The 23,362-nt window shown below is 41.5% G+C and overlaps 1 long non-coding RNA gene across 4 annotated transcripts in view; it reads right to left on the bottom strand.

The window, feature by feature from the left end:
• The window catches only part of LOC123331561, a 113,497-nt gene that overhangs the window by 73,809 nt on the left and 16,326 nt on the right, over positions 1-23,362 (bottom strand). For all 4 annotated transcript variants that reach the window (XR_006548262.2, XR_006548261.2, XR_006548263.2 and 1 more), the window contains exon 2: positions 18,377-18,505. This is a non-coding gene — a long non-coding RNA (uncharacterized LOC123331561). The remainder of the gene's footprint in view (positions 1-18,376; positions 18,506-23,362) is intronic.

Raw genomic sequence — 23,362 nt, 5'->3', positions numbered from 1 at the left:
TGACTTAGCAGCAGCAGCAGTGCATATAAATGTTATGTTTACACTCTACTGTAGTCTGTTGTGTATGCAAAAGCATTATGTCTTAGAAAGCAATGTGTATATCTTAATTTAGAAATACTTCACTGCTGGGGACTTCCCTGGTGGTCCAGTGGCCAATACTCCATGTGCCCCTAATGCAAGGGATCCATTCCTGGTCAGGGAACTAGATCCCACATACTGCAACTGAAGATCTTATAATCCAAAACTAAGATCTGGCACAGCCAAATAAAGAAATAATTATTTTTTAAAAGTACTGTATTGCTAAAAAATATGCTGTCATCTGAGCCCTCAGTGAGCCAAAGTAGTAAAGTCCAAGATCACTGATAACATGATGATCACTGATCTTCATAACAAATATAATATGGAAAAATTTTAAATATTGTGAGAATTACCAAAATGTGGCACAGAAACATAAAATGAACAAATGTTGTCAGAAAAATGATGATGATAGACTTGCTCCATGTAGGATTTGCATAAATCTTCAATTTGTAAAAAAAAAAAAATGTATCTACAATGCACTATTAAGTGAAGCCCCAAAATTGAGGCCTCCCTAAAATCCCCAAGAGTTTAGGGATTACTCTTATATGACTACTTTAGGTATGACTGGTTCCAGGCACTCCAGTGTCAAAAGGGTTTGATTTCTTTTCATCTCTGCTCTATTTTGCTCCTCATTGGTTTTATTCTCAGGCAGGCTCTCTCCTGAATATTCACTGGAAGGACTGGTGCTGAAGCTGAAACTCCAATACTTTGGCCACCCGGTGTATAGAATAGACTTACTGGAAAATACCCTGATGCTGGGAAAGATTGAGGGCAAGAGGCAAAAGGGATGACAGAGGATGAGATGGTTGGATGGCATCACTGACTCAATGGACATGAGTTTGGGCAAGCTCCGGGAGATAGTGAAGGACAGAGAAGCCTGGTGTGCTGCAGTGCATGGGGTCTCAAAGAGTCAGACACGACTGAGAGACTGAGAGAAACAACTCTTTCTGCATATGGTAGCAGGAACACACTGAGAAACCATAATATAAACACATGCCTTACTCCAATGGTCCCAGCAGTGTCCCCACAAAGCGTTGCATTATTCAGTCTGAGTCCTGCTCCATCTCTGAAACAATCACTGTGTACAGGAAGGTGCAATAGTGCCTCTGAAACACACAGAGAAATCTCTAGAAGGGAGAAGTTGTGAGCTGTTACCTATGTCATCCCCCACAATATATAATATGTTTTATAGATTTCTTTTCTTTTCCTAACCTTTTCTTCTAGACCCTGAGTAGAACAAAGGCTTGGACTTTCTATGTTTCTATAAGCCCAGTGTCTAGTACAATCCCTAAAATATGTAGGTGTCCCTATAATGCAATGAACTACAATGCATAATGCATATGCGTACTAAGAATCTTGTCTGGGGTCTGTTCCACAGCTCAAAACTATTTCTTGAATGAATTGATGTTTCCTCTGGAGATAGAAGGCTTCCTAGGTGGCACTAGTGGTAAAAAACCTGCCTGCCAATGCAGGAGACATAAGAGACATGGGTTCGATCCCTAGGTTGGGAAGATCCCCTGGAGAAGGGTGTGGCAACCCGCTCCAATATTCTCGCCTAGAGAATCCCGTTAACAGAGGAGACTGGCAGACTGTAGTTCGTAGGGTCATGAAGAGTCAGGCATTACTGAAGCAACTTACCACATATGCATGCCAGAGATAGAAATCATATCTGATTCACTGTGTTCTCAGCAAAGCACACATTAAGTGACCAATTAATACTTGTTAAATAAGTCGTTGGTTCAGTGAATGACCTCTAGGTTCCACCACAGCAGGGATCCCATCTCTTTGGCCTCTCAATTTGTAGTGACAGGTCCCTACACTCTTGGGGTCCAGACACCTCCAGCCACACTCTCCCTCCCCCCCAGCCCCCAGGTGGACAGCTGCTCCTCAGTTATTCCCCAGAGATGTCCAGAGGATGGAGACCATGGTGGGAAGGTAACAGGTTTCAATATAAAGAAGAGGCAAGAAGAAGACAAATGAGGAGTTCATTCCAAGTTCACGTCTATCTTATTTTGGAAGGAAGTGGGAAAGGAGAACACAGTTTTCATGAATAATGCTGCTTATTAAAATGCCTGCTCTCTCCGATGGTGATTAAGATGGATGCAGCATCACACTGACTTTCAGAGAGAGTGGGAGTACAGCTGACAATTTTCCCATCAAAGTTTTTCACAAAGAAGGAGCAACTCTGAGGTCCCCTCCCTTTTCTCCTCCTGTTCCAGGAGGCCTTTCCTGCAGAGCTCCTGGCTGCTTCAAGGCACTGGGGGAGGAATTCATCAGGGGCTGACAAGTGGCAAATGCCATTAGCTTTCAACTATACTAAAGGACGTGAATACAGCAGGAATGGTGCCTTATCGCCCTGTCCAAGGTCCCAGCCCCAGGGCCTACCATAGTGCCTGGGCACTGGTTGTTGCTGTTCAGTTGCTAAGTCTTGTCAGACTTCTTTGCAACCCCATGGACCACAGGGCACCAGTCTTCCCTGTCCTTCACTATCTCTCAGAGTTTGTTCAAACTCATGTCCATTGAGTCAATGATGCCATCCAACCATCTCATCCTCTGGTGTCCCCTTCTCCTGGTAGGTATATATAACTTTGAATCATTCTTTCATGGCTATCTGTCCTTTTTTGGCATTTCACATTCCTTTCATTTTCTTCTATTATCAATGCCTTTTTTTTGTTTGTTTGTTTTAAAGAACTACTCCCTTCCCTCAGTCCATGGTTCTGGGGATTAAAGGAGCTAATTTCACAAAGTTCTTAAAATACTCCATGGTTCAACTAATATTAGCTATCATTACAGCTAATTTTACTTTATAATTCATGAAATATCCATGAAACAGGAAATCATAGATAAACTATCAGATGTATGAAAGAGATCTTTTAAATTAAAATATCATAACCAAACTTTTTAAAGAACAAAATAAACATAAGAGTTGAAAGATAAAATCAAAGACATCTCAGAGGAAGTAGTACCAAAAGATAAAAACACAGAAACACATATATACATACTTTAAATTTGACCATGAATCCAAGAGATTCAATATTTTACTAAAGAGAGTTGAAAAAAAAAAAAAAAGAACAGGAATTACAGAGAAAGGAAAAACCTATTAAAGAAAAAATACAAGAAATATTTTCCAGTTTTGAAAAACACTCTCTTTCTAACCCAATGACCAGAACAAAGCAATAATAATAATAAAACTAAGACACATCATTATTTAATTTTAAAACAAGAGGAATAAAGAAAAACTGAAATGCTTCAAAAGAGACAAAAAGGAGACAATATACAAAGAATTGGAAATGAGTATGGTATTAGTTTTCTTAGCAATGATGTTGGAAACTAGGAGACAATAGAGCAATGATTTCAATTCTCTGACTAATAATGATCTGAATAAGAATTCTATGCCATTCAAATGAGCAACCAAGTATTAAGGGAAAGCTTTTTTTTTCTTAGTATTTGTAAGTTCTCAGAAAGCTATTGGACAAAGTGTTCCTCTAAAAAGAAGTAGCCAAAAGACAGAAAAATAAGATATCTAGGGGAGGGATCCAGCAGAAAGCAGAGGCAGAGGCCATTTTAAGAATGGTTTTGAGGGGATGTCTCTAGATGACGTTGGGAAGTAGGCCCAGCAACAGCCACAACAGATCAGAACAGGAACACAGAGGCACTTGAGAAAGATGAATATAACTGTCTCACTTGACTGTGAGGAAAACAAGGTAAAAATGATCTCTAGAGTTCTGTGGAGTGTGAAAGCTAAGCAAATGAAAAACTGAAGCAATTATCAACTCCAAGAAAATATAAAGTTACATTACTGAGAAAAGATAATCCATGTCTACAGCTTAGCTCAGCAGTAAACTTATATGTACTAACTGGGCCATGACCTAGTTAGGTTCATGATCATTGAACACATAGTTATATTGGATAAATGTAAATAGAGACTAGAAAAACAATAGAAAGGTCAATGATACTAAGAGTTGAGATTTGTAAAGATAAATGAAATTGAGAAATCTTTAGCAAGACTAAGACAAAAAGAGATTAAAATAAATAAAAATGAAAGAGGATATATTACAATTGATGCCACAGAAACACAAAGGATAATAAGAGTCTACTGTGAACAATTACATACCAATAAATTGGACAACCTGGAAGGAATAGATAAATTCCTTAAAACCTGTGAACTACCAAGTCTTAATCATGAAGAAATAGGGAATTTGAACAGATCAATTATTAATAAGGAGATTAAATCACTAATCAAAAAAAGCCCTAACAAAGAAAAGCCCAGGACCAGATGGCTTCATGGGTAAATTCTACCAAACATTTAAAGAATAATTAATGTCAATCCTCCTCAAAGTCTTACAAATATTTGAAGAGGAAACGGATTGCTCCTAATGAGGCCAACAGAACCCTGATATCAAAGTCAGATGAGGATCTCCAAGAAAAGAAAATTCCAGGACAATATTCCTGATAAGTATGAATGCAGAAAACCTCAACACAATACTAGCAAACAAATTCCAACAGCACATTTAAAGGGTCATGCAGTACCATCAAATGGGATTTATTGCCAGAATGTAAGAATGATTCAACATATACAAATCAATATACATGATACACCACATTGACAGAATGAAGGATAGAAATCATATGATCATTTCAATAGATGCTGAACAAGCATTTGCCAAAACTCAACATCTGCTCATGATAAAAAAAATCTCAGCAGATTAGGTGTGGAAGAAATGAATGTCAACATAATAAAGGCCAAATGTGACAAACCCACAGCTCACATCATACTTTAATGGTGAAGAACTGAAGCCTTTTGCTCTATGATCAGAAACAAGACAAAGGTATCACTCTCAACACTTCTATTTAACATACTATTGGAAGTCTTAGCCAGAAGTAATTAGGCAAGAGGAAGAGACAAATGGCACCCAAGTAGGAAAGGAAGAAGTGAAATTGTCTCCATTTGCAGATGACATGATTTTATATATAGAAAATCCTAAAGATGCCACCAGAAAAACTGTTAGAACTAGTAAAGGAACTCATTAAATTTGCAGGATATAAATTCAACATGGAAAAAATCAGTTATATTTTTACATGCTAAGAGTAAACTATGGCATCAAAAGACCTGGAATACATTTAACCAAGGAGGTGAAAGACCTGATACTGGAAATTACAAAACATTGATGAAAGAAATTGAATAACATAAAAATAAAGGGAAAGATATCCCATGTTTGTAGACTGGAAAAATATTTTTTAAGTGTCCATGTTGCCCCCCAAATTTAGAGACTCAATGCAAATCTTATCAAAATTCCAACAGAGTGTTTCAGAGATAGTAAAAATGATTCTAAAATTCATATGGGATGTATGGAACTTTTGATTCTTCATCCAGGAAAATTCCACGTGCTGCAGGGCAACTAAGTCCCATGAGCCCCAACTACTGAAGCCCGGAAGTCCTGAAGCCTGGAAGTCCTAAAGCCTGTGCTCTGCAACCAGAGAAGCCACCGAAATGAGAAGCCTGTGCACCACAACTAGAGAATAGCCCTTGTTCACCAAAACTAGAAAAAGCCTGTACACAGCATCGAAGACCCAACACAGCCAAAAATAAATAGATAAAATTTTAAAAGTACATAGAGCCAAATACACACACATGAATGAGTAAAAATAGGTGGATTTATCAGTGCATTATACCAATGTCAGTGTCCTGATAATGATATTTTACTACAATTTTGCAAGATCATATTATTAGGGGAAACTGAGTAAATAATACACAAATCTCTCTACATTATTTCCTACAATAGTCAAAAAGTTAAAATCCCATTGATTACTAACTGGAGTCATAGATTCCCCTCTACTCATTTCTGAAGATGAATGCTCAGGACTTTTTTTCTTTTGGTCAACTATCATTTTAATTCCAATTACATAGTTACAAAATATTAGCTCTATTAGAAGGTACACATACTAACTTAATGATCAGAAGAAAACATTCACAAAACTTATTTTTCTCCAGCTAATAAAGTAAAACCTGTACCTTACAGAAAAATTATAAAATGCAAAAATATACCAAGAATAAAATATCAGTAATTTCAATGCCACCACTGGTAATAATGTGCTTAGTCTTAGATAATTTTTTATATGTGTGAAATCTTTCTATACACATACCCACACAGACATGTACACACACACATGTGTGTATGTGTGTGTGTGTGTGTGTGTGCTTATACTCATTGGGAATATGCTACATTCATAAGCAAGGAAGGTGAGCAAGGTGGTCTCTAACATTACCTCCAGCTCTCCTGCAAGTTCCCTGAACATAGTAGGTTTATCATGATGACTAAGAGTAATTAAGGGAAAAAGCCAAAATACATTTTTTAGAGAAATACTTAATGTAATGGGGGTAGTGTTCATAATAGACTTGTAAATGAAAAAAGCAACTTATAAGATGGTATGTAGTGTATTCCCAGTGAGTATAAGCACATTCATTATTTTAATGTACATTCTTCTGGAATACATAAAACAGCCTGGAGTGGAAAGAGTCCTTTGAATTCAGACAAGCCTGGATTCAAATTCTGATTCCACCAGGTAATATCTTTGGAGACGTAACTTAACCTCTTTGTGCCTTAGCTTCATCTTCAGTAAACAGGCTATAATAATATAGTAGTTAATTAGTTCTGAGAAGTTAATAAGTTACTATATGTCAGTCTGTTGGAACACAGCCTGGAACATAGTAAATGCTCAGTATTACTTTTTACGTTTGTATCCTCAGACAACATGTAATATACTTTTTTTTTGATGTTGACTTTTTGTGTTTTATTCAAATGGTATGTTTCCTGTGTCAGTCTGTTGCGTGCTTTTTTCTCCTCACAACAAGCTATCTCAGATTTCTTTCCATGTCACAAAATGTCACATTATCTCATTCTTTGTTATTGCTGCATAGTATTCCATGATAGGCTATATCTCAATTTATTTACCAAGAGATTTACATTGTTCCTAATTTTGTGCTATCTAAACTCACGCAAGTGTGTCTCTGAGCTATACATGAGAAAAGGAATAGCTGGTTCACTAAATATGACTTGAAACTTTCAGATGGTGTGTTAAGATATAGTGCTGACTATATGAACTTCAGAATCCCAGCAATGGTTTGAAAAATCTCCTTGCCACTCTTTAAAAATTACTTGATTTAAAATGTTGACCTGAAACAAATAGACTGCTGATATGTTTTCTTCATGAAAGATGGGTTTAATCAGAATCAGCAGAGAATGTTAACTTTGGGGTCTGCAACCATATTGAGTCACTGCAAGTCCCCAAGGAGCAAGAGAAGGAGAAGGCTTTTATAAAGAGGAAAAGCAAGTTGGGTGGGGGTGGGGGTAATAGTAAACAAAGGTTCCATGGCTTTTCACTGGCTGAGTCCTTGCCAGCAAAGAAAAGGAGTCCTTCTTTCCTTTGGGCTGTGCTATCATCAGAGGGCATGAGAGCTCCCCCTTCTGGTTTTCCAACTCCACTTTATTGAGGTTTCTGTTTATTCATTTTTTACAAAGTTTAACTTATACATTATAAAATATACCTATCTCCATAAATTTACATACATTTGCAAGCAGAACTATGATTTTACTTTGCTGTGTATTGAATTGTGTACATCAAACAAGATATATTGAAATCTCGACCCCCAGTAGCTCAAATTATGACCTTATTTGAAAATAGGATTGTTGTAGGTATAATTTAGTTTAATGTGACTTTCTCTTGTTTTAAGGCACCAAGTTGGTGGTATTTTGTTACAAAAGCTCTAAGAAGCTAAGACACATTTGTTTAAAAAATTTTTTTTACTGGAGTTCAGTTGATTTCCAATGTGTTAACTTCTGCCGGAGAGCAGATTCAGTTATATGCATACATACTTTTTTCTTTTCGTTTCCACTATGGTTTATCACAGGATATTAAATATTGTTCCTGCACTATACAGTAGGGCCTTATTGTTTATCCATTCTATACATAATAGTTTGCTAACTCCAGACTCCCAATCCATTCCTCCTTCACATCTCTTCTTCTTGACAACCACAAGTCTGTCCTTTAAGTCTATATATTAGTTTTTAGTGCTTTCAAATATAGCTGTTTTTTTTTTTTTCAGTAAAAATACATGGCACACATTTAGAGCACTTCCATCCCCTTAGTAAGATCCCTTATTCTTTATGCAATTTACAGTTTATTTTCACCCTGACCCTAGGAAAGCCCTGACTCCTATGATGGAGCACAGGAGACTCAAGTCTTTCAGCTGATGCTGGCTTGATATTATCCCTGAGGACTCATTTTCACTCATGAAGATGACTCAGTAGGGAGACTTTTGGATGATCAACTTTGGGATATAATTTCATTCCACCCTCTCCTCCACTTTTGGTCTCAAAAGTTCTCGACTATTGGGTCAAACTAAAATTTGAAAGCCTAGTGTAACTCTCCTCCATATATGTGACACTCCACACTCAAAATTTGGCAATTTTAGATGGTCCACAGTTCATTTGTGAATTCCAATTGAAGAATCCTTGTTTTTCTATCATCTGCTTGAATATCTGTGGTGATGGGGAAGTCGTTACTACTGAGGCAGTCCATTCTACCCTGGGGAGCTCTCTGCCCTGTGGAGCAATTTCTATTAGTTGAAATCTGGGTCCTGGTGGCTCCCACGTATCAGTTATGGGATAGTCTTTGTGAATTGCAATATGAAACAGGAGACTGACGAGTTTTCAATCCCAGGAGTTAAGTAGGAAGCTACAGAAAGCTGCATGGAAATGACTGCCAAACCTCTAGCAGATTCTCAGGATGGAGAAGCAGTGGGAAAGCTCATAATTTGGAAAATCTTGTGTTTGAAAAATCCTGGTTCTATTATGTGCTGTGTCCTTTGGAAATATTGATAGCCTTTCTGAGCCTAAGTCTCCTTTTTAAAAGAGAGAAACTTGGCTCATAGTAGTTGTTGTATCAAAAATCAATTTGAGCAAAAAGTAGGACCCAATTCAGAGGAGATGGAAAAATCAAAGAGGAAAGAGAATTTTCATGTTTAATAGCATCCTAACAAATGGGATTATCAAGTCTTTAATACATAAATCTCTTAAAATGTTTGTGTTACTGTACAGTTGCTAAGTCATGTCCAGCTCTTTGTGACCCCATGGACTGCAGCACACCAGGCTTTCCTGTCTTCACTATCTCCTGGAGCTTGCTCAAACTGATGCCCATTGAGTTGGTGATGCCATCCAACCATCTCATTGTCTGTTGTCCTGTTCTCCTCCCGCCCTCAATCTTTCCCAGCATCAGGGTCTTTTCCACTGAGTTGGCTCTTCTCATCAAGTGGCCAAAGTAAGGGAGCTTCAGCTTCAGCATCAGTCCTTCCAATAAATATTCAGGGTTAATTTCCTTTAGGATTGACTGGTTTGATCTCCTTGCTGTCCAAAGGACTCTCAAGAGTCTTCTCCAGCACCACAATTTGAAAGTAAAGGCTTTATTTTTTAGAGCAGTTTTAGGTTCACCTCAAAACTTAGCAGCAGTAGCAGTCTAGTATGTAGCATTTTTAGATTGGCTTCTTCCACTTAGTGATAAGCATTTAAGATTCCTTCATGTGTTTTTATGGCTAGATGGGTCATTTCTTTTTAAAGAGTGAATAATATTCCATTGTCTGAATGTACCATAGTTCACTTATCCATTCACCTGTTGAAGAACATGCAACTTTTATTGAATTAAATTAGGTCTCCACCTTACACTCAAGTGACCACAGCATGGAATAAGCAGATAGCAATGTTCCGAGACCATTTGGAAGGGAAATAAATCCTCTTAATGATTCTGGGTCCCACCAACATACCACAAAAGATAAGTCTTAGGTCACTAGCATCCTAACACCTACCACACTAAGAAATTAAAGAAATAAAATTGATTAGCTGAGGATACTGGAACTGGCCTGAAAAAATCACAATGCAATACCTCTACCAATTATAACCACCAACAGGTTCCATCCACCTATCCCCACTTACTTCTAATGAAACTACTAGGTTCAGTTCAGTTCAGTTCAGTTCAGTCGCTCAGTCGTGTCCGACTCTTTGCGACCCCATGAATTGCAGCATGCCAGGCCTCCCTGTCCATCACCAACTCCTGGAGTTCACTCAGACTCACGTCCATCGAGTCAGTGATGCCATCCAGCCATCTTATCTTCTGTCGTCCTCTTCTCCTCCTGCCCCCAATCCCTCCCAGCATCAGAGTCTTTTCCAATGAGTCAACTCTTCGCATGAGGTGGCCAAAGTACTGGAGTTTCAGCTTTAGCATCATTCCTTCCAAAGAAATCCCAGGGCTGATCTCCTTTAGAATGGACTGGTTGGATCTCCTTGCAGTCCAAGGGACTCTCAAGAGTCTTCTGCAACACCACAGTTCAAAAGCATCAATTCTTCAGTGCTCAGCCTTCTTCACAGTCCAACTCTCACATCCATACATGACCACTGGAAAAAGCATAGCCTTAACTAGACAGAACCTTAGTTGGCAAAGTAATGTCTCTGCTTTTGAATATGCTATCTAGGTTGGTCATAACTTTTCTTCCAAGGAGTAAGCGTCTTTTAATTTCATGGCTGCAGTAGGTTAGGCATTGGATTTAACAGGGTCTCTGAAGATTTCAATTGGCAAGTGCCAATGATGAGACTTAAAAAAAAATCATGATTTTTGCCTTGGTTTTCTGAAGGCTGAATTAAACAAGACTTAAATACAATGTTTTACTTTTTTTTTTTTTTTCTTTTCTGGCTTGAAACTAGAAGTAAATGAGATTTTTTTTCTCCCTTTTCAAAAGACAGCAGGTGAACCAGAAACAAACACACATTTTCCAAAACCAGTGAACCATGACATCAGAATTTTCTTTCAAGCCATACCCGAGTCAAACTTGTACTTCATACAGTTGGAGATTCTCGGCTAAACTGGCCCCAGACATGGACTTGTTTTTACCTAATTCACAGCCAATACAAAGTGTGTTCACTGGAGCTCTCTCTGGCTCTGTGATTGTTGCTGCTGAGGGTTTTATGGTCCCATTCTGTTTCTTCTTCTGTGCATCTTAGGGGCTGTCTCTCTTCATCCCCCACCGTGTCTCTGTCTTTCATCTTTCTGCTTTCTACTTTTTGTCTCTCTTCTTCACTGTAATCTTTTTTTCTCACTTCCCCTTCTGAAATGCTCATAATGTAAAGACCCTGGAGCACAAAGCCTGGGCTTGAAATCTACCCCCATCTCTGGCTATGTCTCCTTATCTGTCAGAGGTGCTAAGAAGGGTGCCTGGCATGTAAGAAGCATGCTCTAGTCAATCACTATTATTATTTCCCAGGTTTGTGTAGCCAACTTCCCTAGGTATAGTTTCTGGGACAAGCAAACAGGGTGACATAGCAGATTTGGAAAGAGAAGACTGTGGGAGAGAAAGACTTCATGGGTTGAGGGAAAGAAAGACCTACTTAGTTCTCTTGGCTGCGTGGTTTCTCCTCATATCTTTTACAAGAAGCAATAGGAGATGTCCTAGAAGATCGTAGGGTTTGCACGTATAATGTCTTGATTGTCAGAGCATTTTAGCTCTTGAACCTACACTGCCCCTACCCCAACCTGTGAAAGTGGTGAGAGTAACAGTTTTGAGGATAGAAAGGGAAAGAGAGAGACAACATGGGAAGGAACATAAGAGAAGAGAAAGGGAATGAGAATAAATGAGAAGATGGAAAGAGAATCAGAGAGAGAGAGTAAAAGGAAAAGAACCCAGGAGGCAGAGGGAGCAATGCACTGTGCCCTCAGACCAGTGTTTTCTGCTGAATAGAGTAAGCAAGACCAACCTGCATCCTTGGGGAAAAAAAGATGCTATGGTCCACACGATTACTCCTGATCATACATTGTACTGAATGCAAACCTATTTTCTGTTCTATTCCGTTTTACTACAATTCACTGTGCTGCCTCGGTTTCCAGCTGAGATGCTGCTTGTGTAAGCCAAAGTCGAACTTCATACGGAAAAGATTTGGCTCCTTAGCAGCCGACAGAAGTTAAAGAAAATAGAGCATGTGGCCCTGCAGAGTTAAAGAATAGAGATACTGATGCATTTCATTCGAAAGCAACGAACAAAAGACAACCCCCGACAAACCTATCCCATGCCATCTGCAATCAATATGCATCATTACAGCTAAACAGATGGCTAGGTTCTGGGAGGGTTCCAAACCAGCGGTTCTCAGCCTCCACTATGCACTGTGATCACCTGCTGCTGCTGCTGCTAAGTCACTACAGTCGTGTCCGACTCTGTGCCACCCTATAGACGGCAGCCCACCAGGCTCCGCCATCCCTGGGAGCTTTCAAAAGAAAAAAAGTCTAGTGTCCAGGTTGCACCCCCCCAGGCCAGTTCAATGGTGGGGCCCAGGCAGCATTTTCAAAGCCCCCCAGAGGACTCCAGCGTGTAGCCGAGGTTCACAACCTCTGACCTTGGATGAGTCAAGCCACAGTGTTTCCAAACTCTGTAACCTGACTGCAGCAGGTAAGGTAGTGCAAGAGACGGCCGCACCTGTTGGGTAATTGCGGTACAAATTCAGAACCGTCCGGGGACTATGAAAAGTCCATCTGTTTTGGATAAGTGATGCAGTCTAATCAAACGATATTCTTCATGAGCAACTTTCTCATTCCCTGACATTTGGTTTGCCCTGGTGTTTGATGGTCCTGGTTTTCTCTGTCTGTTTAGGGCCATCTGCTGCCTGTGGTTGTGGGGAGAGGAGCAGAATGCAGCCAGGTGAGGCGGGGGGTGGGGGAGCTTCCCTGCCTGCCCGAGTCCTGGGAGTAAAGAAGTCTGTGTCGGGGCACGGCCCTGCACCTCGGCCTCAAGCTCCCACCACACCCCTGTTGTGGGTTGAATTGTGTCTCTGGTCAGATTCATGTGTTGAATTCCTAACCCCTAGTACTTTAAAATTTTAATTTTTATTTTATCATTAGAGTATAATTGCTTTACAATGTTGTGTTAGTTTCTAGTACAGTGAAGTGAATCAGCTCTCTGTATACATATATCCCTTGCCTCTTGGACCTCCTTCCCACCCCCCCACCCCATCTGTCTAGGTCACCACAGAGCACTCAGCTGAGTCCCCGGTACTATACAGCAGCTTCCCACTAGCTATCTATTTCACACATGAAGTGAACGTAAAAGTCGCTCAGTCGTGTCTGACTCTTATACAGTCCATGGGATTCTCCAGACCAGAATACTGGAGTGGGTAGCCGTTCCCTTCTCCAGGGGATCTTCCCAACCCAGGGATCGAACCCAGATCTCCCGCATGGCAGGCAGATTCTTTACCAGCTGAGCCACCAGGGAAGCCCTTCTATACAGGAGCTTCCACAGGAAGCCCTCTTACACTACCTTTTATACAGGAGCTTACACAGCTGAGCTCCCACAAGAGCCCTTTTACACTACCTTTTTACACATGGTAGTGTGTATATGTCAGTCATACTCTCCCAATTTGTTCCACCCTCTCCTTCCCCCTGGGTCCATATGTTTGTTCTGTATACCTGCGTCTTTATTCCTGCCCTGGAAATAGGTTCATCTGCGCAGGCAATGGCACCCCACTCCAGTACTCTTGCCTGGAAAATCCCATGGATGGAGGAGCCTGGTAGGCTGCAGTCCCTGGGGTCGCTAAGAGTCAGACACGACTGAGTGACTTCACTTTCACTTTTCACTTTCATGCATTGGAGAAGGAAATGGCAACCCACTCCAGTGTTCTTGCCTGGAGACTCCCAGGGATAGGGGAGCCTGGTGGGCTGCCATCTATTGGGGTCGCACAGAGTCGGACACGACTGAAGCAACTTAGCAGCAGCAGCAGCAGCAGCACTATTTTTCTAGATTCCATATATTTGCATTAGTATGTAGTATTTGTTTTTTCTCTTTCTGACTTACTTCACTCTGTATGAGAGACTCTAGGTCCATCCACATGGACCCAGTTTTGTTACTGATTATGACTAAGTAGTATTCCATTGTATATATGTATTACATCTTCATTTTCCATTCATTTGTCATTGGACATATAGCTAACCTCCAGTGCTTTAGAATGTGACTTTATTTTTTTTAATGGAACTATAGTTGATTCACTATGTTGTGTTAGTTTCATGTGTACTGCAATATAACTCAGTTTTGTCTATATATCTATATATACTCTTTTTCAGAGTCTTTTATAGATTATTACAAAATATTGAGCAGAATATGATGTTTAGAAATAGGGTCATGGCAGATGTAATTATTTAAAATGAGGTCCTACTGGAGAAGGATGGACCCTCCCCTTAATCCAGTATGAGTGGTGTCTTATGAAAAGTGGGACTTTGGATGCAGACATGTACCTGGGCAGTACATCAAGTGAAGCTGAAGGCAGAGATCAGGGCAATGCCTCAACACACCAAGGAACACCAAAGATTGCCACCAGACCACCAGAAGCTAGGGAAGAGGCATGGGACTGACTTCTCTCACCACCTCCAGGAGGAACCAGCCCTGCAGACACCACAGTTCCTGATTTCTGGCTTCCGGAGTTAGGAGACAGTGCGTCTCTGTTGTCTAAGCCACCCAGTGAGTGGTTACTATGACAGCAGTCCAGGCCAGAAGAACCAACCCTTCACCTGGTGGGAACAAGTGGAGGGTTTCAGGCCTGGCAGAAGACACGTGCTAAACTCATCAACTGCTCTGGTTGTAATGCGTGCTCAGTCGCTCAGTTGTGTCCAACTCTTTACCACCCCATAGCCTGCCAGGCTCCTCTGTCCATGGGATTATCCTGGCAAGAACACTGAAGTAGGTTGCCATTTCCTCCTCCAGGGGATCTTCCCAACCCAGGGATCGAACCTGCATCTCCTGTGTCTCCTGCACTGGCAGGCAGATTGTTTACCACGGCACCACGTGGGAATCCTGCCCTGGTTGTAAATCTGACTTCAAACCAATCCCCATGATTGTTGCTCTCGGCCCCATCCTGCACATGATACCTGCTGCCCTTAGCCGGCCAGCTTCATGGGCATGTGGCCTATGCAGTGTCCATGGCTTTTCATTGGCTGAGCCCTTGCCAGGAAAGAAAAGGAATCTTCTTCTTCTTCTTTTTTTTTTTTTTAACAATATAGATTTATTATCTCATACCTTCCATCTTTCAGAAGGTTATGTGCAGCTTAGCTTGGTGGTTTGTCTACTTAGAGTCTCATGAGGCTTGCGTGATTACACTGGGCCCAGTTGGATAACTTAGGATCCTCTCTATATTAAGGTCAACTGACTAGTCACCTTAATGGAATCTTTCTTCTTCTCAATGGACTGTACACGTAGAAGGGCTATGGGCTTATTTGAGTTCTCTGGTGTCACCATCTTGAAATCCTGAATCATTTCTTAACCTGGGCCCAGCATCTTCACTTTGCACTGGGCCCTGCAAAGCCTGTAACCAGTCCTGTCCCCAAGCTTCTCACCAATTTTCCTTCTTTCAGTCACATCCTGTTTACTTGCTTGTAGTGATTTCTCATTGTTTCTGGTCCACTAATGTCCCTCTCTTGTTTTTCATTGATGTTATGTTCACTGACTTGATGGACGTGAGTCTGAGTGAACTCCAGGAGTTGGTGATGGACAGGGAGGCCTGGCGTGCTGCGATTCATGGGGTCACAAAGAGTCGGACACGACTGAGCAACTGAACTGAACTGAACTGAACTGAACTGAATTAAACTGATGTTTTCCATTGATCATTTGTTTTCCCTTTTAGTCATATTATTTTGGCCATTTCCAGGGATTTGGGACAGAAGACGGCAGAAGGGGACTGTGTTGGACATCCACTCTGGTGTATTGTTGGGGCTTCCCTGGTGGCTCAGATGGTAAAGAATGCACTTGCAAAGCAGGAGACCTGGGTTCAAATCCTGGGTTAGTCCTATTAAGGACCACAGCTGAGGAAAGGGGCAACAGTTCATTAAAGGTTGTATGAATCTCTGAGAACAGATAGGCCAGCTTTGAGGCTCAGGTGACCAAGTAGGATCAAGATCCATGGAGGAAGTGCTTTACCCCTCAGGACTCTTGAGAATGGTGGCTGTTCACATTGGCATAACATTTTGCTCATCTGATCATTTTATTTATAGCTCTCCTTGAAACCCTGGCATGGGTTTCTATTACCCCTAAGATCACAAGTTGGGCTACTGTTCCCACTTCTCTCTTCCCTCCCTGAATTAGAAATCGCACCTCCCTGCCCTTTTCCATGGGCCTCTGTAGTGTGTCTCTTCCTCTGTGGGCAAAGTGACCTTTCCTGCCCTGGCCAGGTGACCGGCCAATGGAACTTGAATGGAACTCCCATTGTGCCAGTTCGCAGCTGAGACCCTAAGAAACATTACATGCTTCCTCTCACCTTGTTGCATATCTGCCATCTACCGTGAGAAAAACATGCCTCACTTAGCCATTGGTCCAAAGAGAAGGAGGAAGCAGGTGGAGTCAACCCACTGCCCAACCTAGATTCAAACCTAGCTGATTCTAGTCCAGCCCAGAAACACAACTGCCTCTCCAGAGACCCATAAGCAAAACTGAAATGCTCTTTTTTTAAGTAGCCCACGTAGTTTGGGAGGTTTTTGTTAGGCAGAATTACAACAGCAAAAGCTGACTGATACAGAAATGTTGTTAACTGGGTTTGTACGGCTTTCCCTGGCTGAGCCTTTCTTATCTACCCAGACTTATCCCCCAGCGTCATCCCCTTCTCTCCAGCACGTGCTCTGCTCTTTAATTCTTTAACTGTGCCATGTCTTGACTGGCTTTGAGTTAATAACATATTGTCTCCTTCCACCCCCCTCCCCCCTCCAAATCCCACTACCCTTTCACTTGGTTAATTCTTCATTCTTTGGCTCTCACACTAAATTCCACTTCCACCAGTAAGTTTCTGTATGATCAGGCCCCTAAGATGGCTGTTCTCTTGCTCTCTGTACATCCCCTGCTTGACCAATGCCTGCTTCATCTACACCCTACTCACGACTGACCTTCCTACATACGTGCCTCTGCCCCAGCTAGTGATTGTTCCAATCTTCAGATTAGAACATCTCAACCATGATAGCTTATCAAAGGGGTGGTGAGCAGTGTGCCCCTCTGCTTGTTTCCCTGGTAACGGATGAGCCAATCTGACGTCAATTCCCTCTATAACCGGTAACCTCCTGCCATGTCCCACCTACCATCTGCCACACATGGTGGGGTATCGCTCCAGGAACTTGCTTGTAAGATCCCCCCATTCATTAAACCATCGATGTCTCTGTCACTGACTCTGAGCTCTTTCTTCCATCCTAAAGCTGGCTAAGTACAGGGCTTGCAGACTGCTGGGTGCAACCCAACAATCTTCTATTAGACTTGCTAGAAAATGCCAACGGCCCCTGGTATATGCTCCTGTTGTACCATGTTCTTCTCCTATTACAGCACTTGAAACGGTACAATGTCATCATTAGTTTGATGGGAAAATATATGAAGACATTGGTGTTCCATTGCCACTTCTGCAGAACGATAAGAACAAAGGAGAAATAGCCACACTTTGCTTTCCAAACTTCCCCCAGTTCCCCATACTAATCCCAAGTTGTCTATAGGACCCCTTCTTCTGTGTCAATTTTTGTTTGTGAATTTATTTTATTATTGGAATATAATTGCTTTACTGGAGAAGGAAATGGCTACCTACTCCAGTATTCTTACCTGGAGAATTCCATGGGCTGAGGAGCCTGGTGGGTTACAGTCCATGGGGTCACAAAGAGCCGGCCACAACTGAGCGACTGAGCACATAATTGTTTACAAGGTTGTGTTGGTTTCTGCTGCACAACAAAGTGAATCAGCTGTATGTATACACATATCCCCTCCCCCTTGGGCCTCCCTCCCCCATCCCACCCCTCTAACTCAGTGTTCTGTGATGATTCTCCATGTCATTTTAAAGCAAAGTAAGAATCTGGGTTTGTTTTATTTCCCCCCCTGCATCTTATGAAATTCTAAGCCATTTCTGGCATCATCCCAGCAGGGGAACAGGAAGAGAGGAGCTTGACTTTGGGGTCTAGCTTTGAGACAAGAGAGTCCCCCAGAGCGAGGATGGACAGTGGGCATGGATACTTGGCACAAGGACTTGGAAGTCTGGTGCACCAAAGACATTGGATCACAATGTCTGGGTTGCTGGTCAGTAAGACTGGTCTCAGGTGTCATGGAAACCACAACAGGAACCGTGAAGGCTCACACACAAGGACACTCACAGAAACCAGGAGAGATGTAGGGAAGGATGGGAGACCCTCTGTATTCTTGTTCTACTGCTGCAAAACCACCACTAATCCAAGGGCTTAAAACAATACAAATTTATCATCTCACCATTTCCTGGGGTCAGGAATCTGGGCTGAGCATAAGTTCTCTGCTAGAAGTCTCACAGGATGAAATCAAAGTCCTCTGCAAAGTCCCACGTTAAGAGACTGAGCCAGGTGATGTCCAAGACTGAATTACCTGCCAACCAGACACAATTGGGGCTTGAAATGAGCCTTCACTTGGTTTACAGACAATAAATATCTTTGCTATTTCTTGCAACCTCACTTTAAAAAAATAATTTGACTGGAGTATAGTTGATTTGCAATATTGTGTTAGTTTCAAGTGTACAGCAAAGTGATTATATATATAGGGCTTCCCTAGTGGCTCAGTGCTAAAGAATCTGCCTGCCAAGCAGAAGATGCGAGCTCAGTCCCTGGGTAGGGAAGATCTCCTGGAGAAGGAAATGGCAAGCCACTCCAGTATCTTTGCCTGGGAAATTCCCTGGACAGAGAAGCCTGGCAGGCCACAGCCCATGGAGTTGCAAAAGACACAACTTAGCAACAAAAAAACAGCAACAATATATATGTGTGTATATGTGTGTGTGTGTATTTTTTTTTTCCAAAAAATTCTTTAGATTCTTTTCCATTATTTTCTGTATTTCAAGATGTTTGTGGCATACAGTAATCCTTGCTGTTTACCTGTTTTATATATAGTGCTAACATTTTGGGCTGAAATTCACATCTGCTGTTCTTTAAGCCTGTCTTTCCTGGTAGACCATGAGCTCTTGGCAGCTGGGATGCTCCTGTTTTACTCTGTTGTATCTCCAGAGTTTCACGCAGTGCTTAATACGTACAGAGAGGGAATCAATGCATTTGTCAAATGAGTGACTGACTGTTAGGTGCTCAAGAAATGCTTTCCTACTGCACAAAACTGAGCCAGTTCTCATAAACATCAAGGGGCTCACAAAGACTGTTTTGGCAAGGAAGCAACCAGGTGTGGGAAGTTGAGGTAAGAGGTTCAGGGTCACATAAATAGTAACAGCAGAGCTAGAACTTTTTCTTCACGAAAAAAAAATATATTCCTTTCTATTTGGAACGTGGCCCTGAAATGTGACATTGACACATTCTAAATCGCATGACTCATGCTTTCATCTTCCACGATCGGGGAAAGAGTAACAAATTAGAAACCTACAAGACGAGATTTTAGGTTGAGCCCTGAGATGCTAACGTCTCCTAGAAACTCAAACCCTGCAGTGCCTGGATTTTCCAAATGGATGACTCTCCTTTTGTAAAGGAGCACAAGCTAAAGCAATCCCGAGGGCTCACAACAGAACTTGGTTTGTCTCAGACAGACTTGACTCTTATTTCAGGATTTCTGTTGCTTAAATATGGTAGGGCTATTCAGTGAGCAGCAATCCAGGGTGTGGGTTATATTTCTTATAAATCTTGTGTCGTTGTTGTTCAGTAACCAAGTCGTATCTGACTCTTTGCGACCCCATGAACTGCAGCATGCCAGGCTTCCCTGTCTTTCACCATCTCCTGGAGTCTGCTCTACTTCATGTCCATAAATCATGTGCCACTCCATTAATTCTTGCCTCGGGGCCTTTGCGCATGCTGTGATGGCTGCTGAGAAGGCTCTTCCACCTTCCATGTTTCCATCCTTCAAGAATTCTTGACTTAAACATCAATCCTCAAAGGGGGTTTTCCTGGTACTCGATCTTCAGGCATCTTCCTTCTCCCTTTATCCTTCTCCCTATATTCCACATTTAGCATTTTTCATAATTTTTTCAATTATATATTAATTTTATGTGCTTGTCCATCCCTCACTAGGTTACAGGCTTCACAAGGGCAGCTAACAATGTGGTTTATTCACCAATGTTAACCCAGCTCTAACACAGTGCCTGGACAATATTATATTCACTGATTATTTGTTAAATAAATGAATGAATGAATTGATTAATAAATGGAGTTCCTCAGGGCATTTAGCAAGTATTGATTAAGCCCCAGTTTTGTGCACCTGATGCTGGGATTAAAAATCATGCAAGACCCGAGTCCTTCCTTCTAGGTGTTCACAGTCTAGTGCAGCAACATGCACAGATATATCCAAAATGATCCAGGTTTCACCTGGCTTACCCACACATGGAGCCAAATTGGCACAAACACTTAAATTGCCATGACCCTTTGTCTCCAGCAAAGAACTACATGGCCTTCTCCTTCCCCATCATCTCCCTTGGCTATTTGTGAGGCCCCAGCCATGCTTCACACATGCTCAAAGACCAGCCCACTGATGGTCTCATCACTAACATCCTGGTCAAATTGCCACATCACTCCTGGCTCTGTTGCTTCTGGCTCCTATCAGGAGTGTGGCTTTCTGGCCTCCCATAGGAGTTCTTCAATACCTCAGTGCTCCATAAAAGGCCAGCTGGGGGTAGCCATGGTTTTCCAGAACAGAAATGAGGAGAGTGTGTATCTATTAATCCCAAACTCCTAGTTTGTCCCTCCCCTTGCCTTTTCTCTTTGGTAACCATAAGTTTGTTTTCTATGTCTGTGAGTCTATTAAATTTATTTCTTTATTGAAATATATTTGACATAATAACATTGTATAAGTTTAAGGCATATTACCCGTTAATTTGATACATTTACATAGCACAATATAATGATCACTGTAGATTTAGCTAACACCTCTATCACAACACATAATTATCATTTCTAGAAATAAGCATTCTGAGCCTAATTAAGTTCTAGTCTCTTAGCCATTTTGATATTTATATTACAATATTATTGCGTGTAAACACTATGCTATGTTTTTGATATCCAGGACTTATTTATCTACTAGCTGGAAGTTTCTACCCTTAAACCACACCTTCACTATGGTGAGAGAATAAGATAGTCACTTTTAACCAATCTCCTGATGCCTGGAAATCTTCATTGTAATAAGCAATGACTCTAAAGGTTAAACAACTTCCTCATTGTCACTTTATAAGCCGTCCTGTAAAGTCATGCCCCTGAGCTTCATATCCTTTTTAAGTCTGAAAGTTCCCCATTCACGAACTGTTCTTGTCTGTAAGAACATATTAAATACTGTTATTTAGTACATCTTACTAAATGCTGTTTATTGATTTGGTTACGTCAAGTTTGCTATTTCTGGATTTTTGGCAGAGTCAAATCATTATAACATAAAGTCACTATTTTTCTTTTCAGAAAGACCAAGTGTGATCATGCATGTTAAGTCGCTTCATTCATGTCTGACTCTTTGCAACCCTATGGACTGTAGCCCTCCAGGCTCCTCTGTTCATGGGATTCTCTAGGCAAGAATGCTGGAGTGGATGGCCATGCCCTCCTCCAGGGGATCTTCCTGATCCCAGGATCAAACCTGAGTCTCTTATGTATCCTGCTTTGGCAGGTGGGCTCTTTACCACTGGTGCCACCTGGGAAGCCCCAGTGTGATCATGGGTGGGAGGCACATTCAGATACCACCCACCAACTCTCAGTGGGGATGGGGGGCAGGGCAGCCATGGCTCTCCTTGGCCTCCCAGTGGTGTCTTTCTCCAGTAAGGGGGACAGTTGCTGCCAGGGTCCCCGCAATGGTGACTCAACTAGATGACAACTGAAAAATTCATTCTGAAAATCCTCACTCCATGTCTAAACACATCAGCTTGCCTGTTTCCATTTCATGCAGATCACATGACCCCAAATGACCAGCTATTGAAGGACACAGACTAGAAGGCACTGGATGTGCACCCTCTCTTCTTGACATGGACTTAATTGATTGAGAACCAAAGGAGGAAATTGCTGTGAACCAAATAAATTTACCCAACATCTCTTAGCAGGTAAGCTGGTGATTCTCCAACATAAGCCTATGTCCACGTCACTTCGGGAGTGCACTAAAAGGCATATTTCTAGGTTCAGACCTAGAGAGTTTGGCCACACTTGGGGAAACACTGCTGTAAGTTGTCAGAGTAATAAACATATTGCTGGATCTTCCAAAGTTTAAAGAGAATTTATTGGGCGCCTATGCTCCAATTATTCTTCTGAGCGCTTTACCCGCTTTCATTTCTTTAATCTTCTTAATGAATTTATCCTAAAGGAAATCAACCCTGAATATTCATTGGAAGGACCATGGCTGAAGCTTAAGTTCCAATACTTTGGTCACCCAATGCGAAGAATGGACTCATTGGAAAAGACACTGATCCTGGGAAAGATTGAAGGCGGGAGGAGAAGGGGACAACAGAGGATGAGATATTTGGATGGCATCACCAACACGATGGACATGAGTTTGAGTAGGCTCCGGGAGTTGGTGATGGACAGGGAAGCCTGGCGTGCTGCAGTCCACGTGGTTGCAAAGAGTCGGACTCAACTAAGCAACTGAACTGAACTGAACTGAACAATTATAAACTGAGTTTGGAGCAGCATATTTGATGTGTGGTATATCTTGTGGAATGAATGAATGGATGTGTAATTGACCAGAAATGAGAGGTACCCTGTGGAATGCACCCTTGATAGCAATCATATTAATCTCATGTGGAATATTATTCATGATCTCTATTGGGTTTGACATCTCCCAAACACCCTATTGGAAATGGAGACAGTAATTCAAAAGCATTACTTAATCACAGTGTTAGATGGTGCTGATAAGTGTCATCATAGACATACAGACAAGGAAAGAAGCATGTTATTAGCATTAAATGATCTGAGTAGGTTGTATAAGGAACTGAGTACAGAATGATGCCTTCCCAGTTCAGGGTCTAAAAGATAGACTGAATAACAAGTAACTCGAATTTGTAGATGAAGGCTTTGCTAATAAGTGGTTGGGATTTGGGGGCAAGTCACTAATTTACTATTATGGGCCTCAGTTTCCTATCCTGTGAAGGAAAAGGGGCATGAAGCTGATGGTTCCTCTGATTTTTCTTTGACCCCCATCAAACTATCCCCCTCTGAAAATATAAGATATTGCAAGGGGAAATAACAGATCTTGAAAATGGTAGATTTCTGATTCAAACACAGTCTTTCTTTACCCTTAATCCAGTCATGTTCCACTATTATTTTCTTTATGTCA

The sequence above is a fragment of the Bubalus bubalis genome, chromosome 24, assembly GCF_019923935.1.
Source record: "Bubalus bubalis isolate 160015118507 breed Murrah chromosome 24, NDDB_SH_1, whole genome shotgun sequence".
In the NCBI taxonomy this organism is placed as follows: Eukaryota; Metazoa; Chordata; class Mammalia; order Artiodactyla; family Bovidae; genus Bubalus; species Bubalus bubalis.
Note: the sequence above shows the minus strand (reverse complement) of the source record. Positions and strands in the feature narration are given on the sequence as shown.